Source organism: Budorcas taxicolor, chromosome 19, assembly GCF_023091745.1.
Source record: "Budorcas taxicolor isolate Tak-1 chromosome 19, Takin1.1, whole genome shotgun sequence".
Classification (NCBI taxonomy): Eukaryota; Metazoa; Chordata; class Mammalia; order Artiodactyla; family Bovidae; genus Budorcas; species Budorcas taxicolor.
The window spans coordinates 38,651,421-38,662,796 of NC_068928.1; positions in this window are offsets into that span (position 1 = coordinate 38,651,421).

Here is an 11,376-nt window from a genome sequence, read left to right on the forward strand (position 1 = left end):
ACCTGCATCTCCTGCAGAATTGCAAGTGAATTCTTTACTGCTGAGATCCCGGATAAGCCCCAACATGAGTGTTGCTAACCTTGTAATTCCATGCAGTAACCCTCAAGGTACGTGCTCATCAGCCAGATTGGCAGGCGTGGGTCGGGGGTGGCGGGGGTCAAGGGAGGGCTCCTTCCTGTTCTGCAGAGTAGGCCAAGTAGCTTTCCCAGATACTAGGATTGCCAGATAAAGTACCGGACGGCTATTTAAATTTGGTCTTCAGATAAAAAATAAGTTTTAAAAGTTGTTTTTTAGTACAAATATGTTTTAGATATTTCATGGGAGCTGCTAACACTAAAATACGCAATATTTGGGAGGAACAAGTATACTAAAAAACGGTTCACCTAAAATTCAAATTTAATTGAAGATTCGATTCTAGATTTTTATTTGCTAAATCTGGCAACTCCACCAGTAGTCTGCTTTCAGATTTTGAAGATGGCAGCCAATGGCTTTTGAACTGTTTGATTTTATTAAAGGGAATTTAAAAGTAGCTTTGTGTGTTTGCAAAAATCTTTCTCTTGAGAGTCATTGGCATTCTGTCATGTTTAGTTTTCTAGGTTATGAAACCCCTAAAAGGATTCTCTCTCTTCAAATTTTCATATTCCCCAGGGTATTAACTTCAGTGGAAAACAGCATAGGTTGATATCAGCTGGCTCCATAAAAATCAACTTCTCTCTTCAAATATTTCAAATACTTTAAATACTTTTTCTGAGATTCAATACCCATGTTCAAAATAGGGTGGTGATTGTGCCATATTTTGTAAGAGAAATTGCTTTGAGAGTGATGTTGGCAAGATTATGTGGAATAGCAGCCAAATGCTTATCTACCACACTGGGAAACCAATGATGTTTTTTATTTCTTTCTCCTACCACTGTTACTATCTTAATATCCATTTAACATTTCCACTCACCTGCAAATGATTCAGACAGACATTATAGACCCGATTCTGCCACTTTAGGAGAGATCAAAGCTTAGCCATTTCAATGCAGGAGGGAAAAAAACAACTGTAAATAATAAATATTCACAGAGCTGAAATCAAAGAATATCCCAAGAGAATCACATTTTGCCATAAGCCAGGGAGAGAAATCTTTTCCATAATTATTAATAATTTGGTTCTTTAGAAAAATCATCTCTTCACTTGTTTATTAAACCTTTACTGAATGCCTAGAGGAAGCCGTTGTGTGTGTATGTGTATGTGTGATGCTCAGTCGCTCAGTTGGGTCTGCCTCTTTGCGACCCCAGGGACTGTAGCCCACAAGGCTCCTCTGTCCATCGGATGGTCCAGGAAAGAATACAGGAGTGGGTTGCCACTTCCTCCTCCAAGGGAGCTTCCCGACCCCGGGATTGAACGTGTCTCCTGTGTCTCCTACGTTTGCAGGTGGATTCTTTACCACCGAGCCACCTGAGAAGCCCCATGTATGTGTATAACTTGACTGAAATATAATTTTCATGAATAAAATGGACAAATCCTAAATGTTTATGTCAGTGCCTATTGACAGTTGTAACCATTGTGTAACTACGAGTCAAAACAAGATACAGAACATTTTCATCACCCCAGAAAGTCTCCTCATGGCACTTTCAGTCAGTCCCCACTCCTGCACCCACTTCACCCACTTCACCCACGCAACCCGGGTACTTCCTGCTTCTATCACCGTAGATTTTCTTTGCCTGTTCCTGTACTTCATGTCAGTGAAATCATTTAGTATGTGTTACGTGCGTTTGTGTATATGTGTGGTGTGTGGCTCGTGTGTATCAGTACTCCATTCCATCATATTGCTGAGTAGTATGGTAGGAGGATACTGTAATTTATTTATTCCTTCTCTTATTGAAATGACATTTGTATTATTTCCAGTTTGTGGCTATTATAACTAAGGCTACTTATGAGGATTCTTATACAGTCATACATATGTGTTTTCATTTCTCTTGACTACGTACTTAAGAATGCAATTCCTGGATCATGGGTTAAATATATGTTTAATTTTGTAAGAAACTGCCAAACAATTCTCCAACATGGTGGTTCCTTTTTACACTCCCACCAGCACTATATGAAAGTTCCACTTTTTCTACGTCTTCATGGACATGTGGTGTTGTCAGTCTTTTTTTAGCCCTTCTAGTGGATGTAACTGATAGCTCCTTATGGTTTTAATTTGCATTTTCCTGATGGTTACTGGTGTTGAGCATGGTCACAGGTTGAATTCCCTTGGAAGCAGACTCATTGGGAGATTAGTTAGCAGTAGGTTTTTTCAGGGAGAGCACTTAGGCTCAACCTCTGCGCAAGAAAAAAGACAGAGGCATTATTGGACAAGGGAAGAAATTGAGCTGTTGTACAATGGAGTCTCAGAGGCCTCAGCTGACCTTACCAAGAGCGCTGAAAATGCACTCAAAAAAATACAAATATTCTGAGTTTAGGCAAGTGGCTGGACTTCTCTGCCCCCCTATTAATGGCCACTGTGACCTTGGGCAAGTCAGTGCTCTTCAGCATAGGCAGTCACTGAAGTGGATTGATTGAAGGCTGTGTGCTGACAGCCTCTCCAACAGCTGAAAAATAAGTCCTTCATTCCAAAGGAGAATCAGAGTGGCATATCATAGCATTTGCTACAAGCACTTTTCATGCCTTATTGGCCATTTATATCTCTCTTTTTGTGAGGCATCTGTTCAAGTCTTTTGCCCATTTTTTAATTGGGTAGCTCAACTTTTTGCTGTTAATTTACAGCCACTCCATAAATTATCTGGATATGAATCCTTGGTCAAATATATATACACACACACACACACACACACAGTGATTCCTATTTTTCCCAGTCTGTCATTTGTCTACTCATTTTCTTAGTGATGTCATTTTGATGAAGCCCAATTTTTCAATTTTTTTCTCTGATGGCTAGTGCTTTTGTGTCCTGCTGAGAAATGTTTTCCTTCTTTAAATTTGCAAATATTCTCTTCTGTATTTTTTTCTAGATGCTATATGGTTCTCGTGCTATTTTAAAAACTAAGGTTTAAAAAAATTTTTTAAAATAAGGTTTATTGTAAGGAGGTTTTTGATTATAAAAGGATTACTTGATCAATGTAGGGAATACAGAAATTTTAGATGAGCATTAATAAAATAGTATCAGTAATTCTAAACAAAATCACTGTTAATAATTAGTACACTGACCACCTGTATTTTTCCCCAGTGATATACAACACATGCACTTTCACACATACTTACCATTTTGGGATCATAACCTATTTCACTTACTATATCATTCACATATTTGTTATTAAATATTCTCCATTATGACAACGGCTATAAATATATGTGAACTTATTTAATTAACCTATAAACTAGTTAACTTATTTTCAGTTCAGTTCAGTTGCTCAGTTGTGTCCGACTCTTTGCGACCCCATGAACCACAGCACGCCAGGCCTCCCTGTCCATTGCCAACTCCTGGAGTTCACCCAAACCCATGCCCATCGAGTCGGTGATGCCATCCAACCACCTCATTCTCTGCCGTCCCCTTCTCCTCCTGCCCTCAATCTTTCCCAGCATCAGGGTCTTTTCAAATGAGTCAGCTCTTCGCATCAGGTGGCCAAAGTACTGGAGTTTCAGCTTCAACATCAGTCCTTCCAATGAACACCCAAGACTGATCTCCTTTAGGATGGATGGATTGGATCTCCTTGCAGTCCAAGGGACTCTCAAGAGTCTTCTCCAACATCACAGTTCAAAAGCATCAATTCTTTAGCGCTCAGCTTTCTTCACAGTCCAACTCTCACATCCATACATGACCACTGGAAAAACCATAGCCTTGACTAGACGGACCTTTGTTGGCAAAGTAAAGTCTCTGCTTTTGAATATGCTGTCTAAGTTGGTCATAACTTTGCTTCCAAGGAGTAAGCGTCTTTTAATTTCATGGCTGCAATCACCATCTGCAGTGATTTTGGAGCCCAGAAAAATAAAGTCAGCCACTGTTTCCACTGTTTCCCTATCTATTTGCCATGAAGTGATGGGACTGGATGCCATGATCTTAGTCTTCTGAATGTTGAGCTTTAAGCCAACTTTTTCACTCTCCTCTTTCACTTTCATCAAGAGGCTCTTTAGTTCTTCTTCAGTTTCTGCCATAATGGTGATGTCATCTGCGTATCTGAGGTTATTGATATTTCTCCTGGCAATCTTGATTCCAGCTTATACTTCCTCCAGCTCAGCGTTTCTCATGATGTACTCTGCATAGAAGTTAAATAAGCAGGGTGACAATATACAGCCTTGACGTACTCCTTTTCCTATTTGGAACCAGTCTGTTGCTCCATGTCCAGTTCTAACTGTTGCTTCCTGACCTGCATATAGGTTTCTCAAGAGGCAGGTCAGGTGGTTTAGTATTCCCATCTCTTTCAGAATTTTCCACAGTTTGTTGTGATCCACACAGTCAAAGGCTTTGGCATAGTCAATAAAGCAGAAATAAATGTTTTTCTGGAACTCTCTTACTTTTTCCATGATCCAGCGGATGTTGGCAATTTGATCTCTGGTTCCTCTGCCTTTTCTAACACCAGCTTGAACATCTGGAAGTTCATGGTTCACGTATTGCTGAAGCCTGGCTTGGAGAACTTTAAGCATTACTTACTAGCATGTGAGATGAGTGAAGTTGTTCAGTAGTTTGAGCATTCTTTGGCATTGCCTTTCTTTGGGATTGGAATGAAAACTGACCTTTTCCAGTCCTGTGGCCACTGATAAGTTTTCCAAATGTGCTGGCATATTGAGTGCAGCACTTTCACAGCATCCTTTCAGGATTTGAAATAGCTCAACTGGTATTCTATCACCTCCACTAGCGTTGTTTGTAGTGATGCCTCCTAAGGCCCACTTGACTTCACATTCCAGGATATCTGGCTGTAGGTGACTGATCACACCTTTGTGATTATCTTATTTTACTAATTTCCTGTTCTTGGATATTTGAACTGTTTCCAATTATGTTTGCTGTTTTAAATATAATCCATAAAGAACCAAATGCTAAAGTCTTTGACTGTGTGGATCACAACAAACTGCGGAAAATTCTGAAAGAGATGTGAATACCAGACACCTTACCTGCCATGAAATTAAAAGACGCTTACTCCTTGGAAGAAAAGTTATGACCAACCTAGACAGTATATTCAAAAGCAGAGACATAACTTTGCCGACTAAGGTCCGTCTAGTCAAGGCTATGGTTTTTCCTGTGGTCATGTATGGATGTGAGAGTTGGACTGTGAAGGCTGAGTGCCGAAGAATTGATGCATTTGAACTGTGGTGTTGGAGAAGACTCTTGAGAGTCCCTTGGACTGCAAGGAGATCCAACCAGTCCATTCTGAGGGAGATCAGCCCTGGGATTTCTTTGGAAGGAATGATGCTGAGGCTGAAGCTCCAGTACTTTGGCCACCTCATGAGAAGAGCTGACTCATTGGAAAAGACTCTGATGCTGGGAGGGATTGGGGGCAGGAGGAGAAGGGGAAGACCCAGGATGAGATGGCTGGATGGCATCACTGACTCGATGGACGTGAGTCTGAGTGAACTCCGGGAGATGGTGATGGACAGGGAGGCCTGGCGTGCTGCGATTCATGGGGTCGCAAAGAGTCGGACACAACTGAGCAACTGAACTGAACTGAACTGAACTACCTGCCTCCTGAGAAATCTGTATGCAGGTCAAGAAGCAACAGTTAGAATGGGACATGGAACAATGGACTGGTTCAAAATTGGGAAAAGAGTATACAAGGCTCTATACTGTCACCCAGATTATTTAATTTATATGCAGAGTACATCATGCGAAACGCTGGGCTGGATGAAGCACAAGCTGGAGTCAAGATTGCTGGGAGAAATATCAATAACTTCAGATATGCAGATGACACTACACTAATGGCAGAAAGCGAAGAGGAACTGAAGAGCCTCTTGATGAAAGTGAAAGAGGAGAGTGAAAAAGCTGGCTTAAAACTCAACATTCAAAAAACTAAGATCATGGTATCTGGTCACATGACTTCTTGACAAATAGATAGGGAAACAGTGGAAACAGTGACAGACTTTATTTTCTTGGGCTCCAAAATCACTGCAGATGGCAACTGCAGCCACGAAATAAAAAGACGCCTGCTCCTTGGAAGAAAAGCTATGACAAACCTAGACAAAATATTAAAAAGCAGAATCATTACTTTGCCAACAAAGTCCATCCAGTCAAAGCTATGGTTTTTCCATAGTTACATATGGATGTGAGTGTTGGACCATAAGGAAGGCTGAGCACTGAAGAAGTAATGGTTTTGAACTGTGGTGTTGGAGAAGCCTCTTGAGAGTCCCTTGGACTGCAAGGAGATCAAACCAGTCAAGCCTAAAGGAAATCAACCCTCAATATTCATTGGAAGGATTGATGCTGAAGCTGAAGCTCCAATATTTTGGCCACCTGATGAGAAGAACTGACTCAGGAAAAGATCCTGATGTTGGGAAAGATAGAAGGCAGGAGGAGAAGGGGATGAGATGGTTGTATGGCATCACCGACTCAACGGACATGAGTTTGAGCTAGCTCCGGGAGATTTAAAGGACAGGGATGCCTGGCGTGCTGCGGTCCATAGGGTTGCAAAGAGCTGGACACGACTGAGCAACTGAATAACAGTATAAAACCAAGCAGATGGGTAGCCCAAGCTAAGATTTTAAAGAAACATCATTCCAGTATTTAAAAATAAAATAATCAAAGAAAAAGAGGAGGAAAATGAGAATAAAGAAAACAAAAAGTAAATTTTTTTTTTTGGCTGCACTGGGTCTCCCTTGCTGCACATGGGCTTTCTCTAGTTGCAGTAGGTGGGGGTTACGCTTCGTTGCAGTGCACAGGTTTCTCATTGTCTCGGCTTCTCTTATTGGCACAGGTTCTGCAGTTGTGACACACAGGCCTAGTTGTTTTGTGGCATAGGGAATCCTCCTGGACCAGAGATCGAACCCCCTGTATCACCCACCTTGGCAGGTGGATTCTTATCCACTGTCCCACCAGGGAAGTCCAAGAGAAGTAAATCTTTACTGTCAAGATCAAACCAAAGGAAGATTTCACTGAAGTCCTCTCTTCTCGTCTTCCTCTTTCTCTTAATACTTCACTCAGAGGACAGTTGTTTGAAACTTTCTCCCAACTAACTCCTCTTTTCCTGGTTCTTCCATTCCCTTCCTTCTTTTCCCCATGTCTATTTGTCCCTTGACACCATTCTGATTAAATTCTTCTCATTTTCCTATAAATATCTGCCTTTTTCAATGTAAATTAAGTTGAAGCTCTACTGCATTTTCTCTAGGACCCAACCCTCATTTTAACAGTCTGGTAGAAAAACACTCTTTTTGCCTCTGTGAGAGATAAAGGTTGTGAAAATTCATACTGATTATATTTTTTCTGTCACATAAAGAAACTATGTGAACAAACTCATAGATAGATATATTTTTCCTCCTACATGTTATTGTTTCCTTAGGCTCAATATCTAGAGGTGAAACCCTGAATCAAAGAGCATCATCAACACTTTTAAGGCTCTTAATACATGTTGTCAAACTCCCCTCCAGAAATGTACCAACTTACATTCTTTTTAGCAAAACATGAGAATATCTGCTTCCATACCCTCCAGCATCTGGCTGTAAAGTTTGTTTTCTTTTAATCTTTGTCAGTTCAGTAGCTGAAAGCGCTATCCCATTGTCTTTATTTGCATTTCTTTGATTCCTCATTAGGAAGAACTTTTTTCTTTTAAAGCTGGCCACTTTAATTGCTTTGGTGAATTGCTATGCACTTCTTTCTTTCACTTATCCCTCCAAGTACCACATGAAGCACATGGTATTCTCATTTTGGAAAACTGAGAAATGCACTGATTGACTGACTTGCCTGGGATTGCAGTGGGTAGTTACTGGCAGACCCAGGCCAACCTGACACAGAAGAGGCACTCTTTCCACCTCAACACTCAGTCTCAATGCGGGAGATCTGGGTTCGATCCCAGGGTCAGGAAGATCCCCTGGAGAAGGAAATGGCAACCCACTCCAGTACTCTTGCCTGGAAAATTCCATGGATGGAAGAGCCTGGCAGGCTATAATCCATGGGGTCCCAAAGAGTTGGACATGACAGAGAGACTTCGCTTTCACTTTCAGTTACTGGCAGACCCAGGCCAACCTGACACAGAAGAGGGACTCTTTCCACCTCAACACTCAAGTCTTCCTGTGATCTCTTTCCAGAAACTCCAGGGTTTATGTAATTTAACCCAAAGAATGCCTGGAGCAAGACAAGTCTAGGGCCTGAGTTCCCATTTAGTTCTTCCCTAATAGATGGTGCATAACTTGGTCCATGCAAGAGCAGATGTGCTTCCATCACCTGTTTCATTTAAATATTGAGAGCTGTACACAGCAGCAGTATTCACAATAGCCAAGACATGGAAGCAACCTAAATGTTCATCGACCGGTGAATGGATAAAGAAGAGGTGGTGCGTATATACAATGGAATACGACTCAGCCACGTGCTGTGCTCAGTCACTCTGTCCTGTCCAACTCTCTGCGGCCCCATGGACTGTAACCCATTGGGCTCCTCTGTCCATGAAGTTTTCCAGGCAAGAATTCGGAGTGGGTTGACACTTCCTATTCCAGGGGATCTTGCCCACCCAAGGACTGAACCCACGTCTCCTGCATTGGCAGGCGGATTCTTTACCACTAGCGCCACCTGTGTATTCTTTGCTTTGTGGAAAACCGACCCTATAGTCAAAGCTATGGTTTTTTCAGTAGTGACGTATGGATGTGTGAGTTGGACCATAAAGAAAGCTGAGCACTGAAAAACTTATGCTTTTGAACTGTTGTGTTGGAGAAGACTCTTGAGAGTTGAACGACAAAGACATCAAACCAGTCAATCTTAAAGGAACTCAACCCTGAATATACATTGGAAGGACTGATGCTGAGACTGAAGCTACAATACTTTGGTCACCTGATGAGCTGACTCATTGGAAAAGACCCTGATGCTGGGAAAGACTGAAGGGAAGAGCAGAAGAGGGTGACGGAGGATGAGATGGTTAAATAGCATCACTAACTCAATGGACATGAATGTGAGCAAACTCCGGGAGATGATGAAGGACTGGGAAGCTTAGTGTGCTGCATTTCATGGGGTTGCAAAGAGTCGGACATGACTTAGTGCCTGAACAACAAGCACTACCTGGGAGCCATAAAAATAACAAAATAATGCCAGGTACACAACAGGGATGGACCTAGAGACTGACCACCATACTGAGTGAAGGAAGTCAGACAGAGAAGGAGAAACATCATATGACATTCCTTTTATGTGGAATCTAAAGAGAAACGATACAAATGAAGCTATTTATAAAACAGAAATAGATTCACAGACTTGGAGAAGGAACTTATGATTGTCATGAGGGAAGGATGGGGGAAGGGAGAGTTAGGGAGTTTGGCATCATCACGCACACACGCACATATTTATAATGGATAACCAACAAGGCCCTACTGTGTAAAACACAGAACTCTGTCAATCCCACGTGGCAGCCTGGATGGGAGGAGAGTTTGGGGTAGGATGGATACATGTAAACATACGGCTGAGTCCCTTTGCTATCCACCTGGAGCTATCACAACATTGTTAGTTGGCTATACTCCAATATAAGATAAAAAGTTAAAAAAAAAAACTTCCTTCCTTTCTGACCTGCTTTTCTGCCCTTCTCACTGTCCTGTCTCCCTGATATGTTGCATTATTTTCCAAAGGATCTCTAACTGTGTCTCTCTGCCTGTTTCGCTCTCTGTTCCCTGCCCAGATGTGGGTATTCCCCCCACCCAGTTTTGTTTCCATGGTCACACCCTCTGTGTTTCTACTTTTACCCTCTATCTTTCTCTAGACTCTCTACCATCCTCTTTGCATCTGTTCTTTATGTTCATCTCTGTAGAAGCTACAAGATAGTCATAAAGTCTGCAAACATAGAGAATACTTTATATTTTTACAGAATGAACCCCCTTGATTACTTCCTCTGGGATATGTATGTTTATTCAGTGAAAAAAAATCAGAGATAAATTATATGAGATAAGGCATCCTAGACTCATTTGCAAGGAATGGTAGGAACAGCATTAGCACTGTATGCACTGCAGGCTGGCCCGGGGCATTGAACAAGGCATCTTTAGTGAGGAACATATCGTGTAATATTACTGAACATAGCATGTTTTGTATTGTAATATTCATTAAACTTTTATTAAGTATATTCACCCATGTTTCCAAATTTTATGACCATTTGTAGTTCATTGGTGGATTTTTTTTTCTTGCCTTTCCTTTCTCTTTGCATTATCTATATTTCTTCATAAATATGCTCTTCATTAGAACTAGCCCCTGCTTTAATGCCTTAGCTTTGGAATAGAACAAAATCCTTAAGTGGAAGTCTATTGAGAACCAGAAGCTGTAGAACAGTCGAGTTCTATTTTGGCCCTTTTATGTTTCTATCAATGGCCAGAATTTCTGTCCCAATTAAGAAGAGGAAATTACTCAAAAGAGGCCCCTTAGCAACACTCAGCACCCATTTAATAAAACAGCATATCAACCGTGGCCTTTTTATTTTACTGAAACAATCTGAGAAATTATTAAAAACAGTAAAATATATCCCTATTGAGTACTATTTCCTGAGGCCTTTAAATGTTTACCTATTATTCCGTTCTTTCCTTTTTTGCAATATCATTGAGAGCCAAAAACGTATTATTCCCACAGCACAAGTGAGAAGTGGTGTACAGATAGGTTGTGAATTTCCAAGGCTCACAAAGATCTGAAGCCAGAAACTGGGTCTCTCTGCTGACTGAATCCCTTGGCCAGGCTTTTTTATCCTACAAGAGGCTGTCTAGGTAGTGTAGAAGACATGGCTTGCTTATTCATTTGCTCATAGAAAAATGAATCTCTTTTTTCATTCCTCCCTTCCTCCTACCTAGAAAGAAGTAAGGAAAGGAAAAAAAAAGAAAGAGGGAACTCCCTGGCAGTCCAGGGGTTAGGACTCCATGCTTTCACTACCAAGAGCATGGGTTTGATTCCTGCTTAGGGACCTAAGATCCCACAAGCAAAAAAAAAAAAGAAAGAAAAGAAGAAAGAGGGGTTGCCTGGTGGTCCAATGGTTAGGACTCTAGGATCCCACAAGTTGTGTGGTGGTTGGGGTGGGGGAGAGAAAGAAAGAAACGAGGGAGGAATGGAAGGAGGGAGGGAGGAAGAAAATAAAGGGTCCACAGCAGCCTGTCAACAACTGGAATGGCTCAGATGATAGCCAGTCACCCAGAGGCAGGGAAAGGGTTGTGGTCACTGGTGACTTCAGTGATTTTTCCCACCACCAGCTGTCATCACAATTTCCAGAAAAGCTGCCAAGAAAAAGTAGGAATTAGCATTTCAC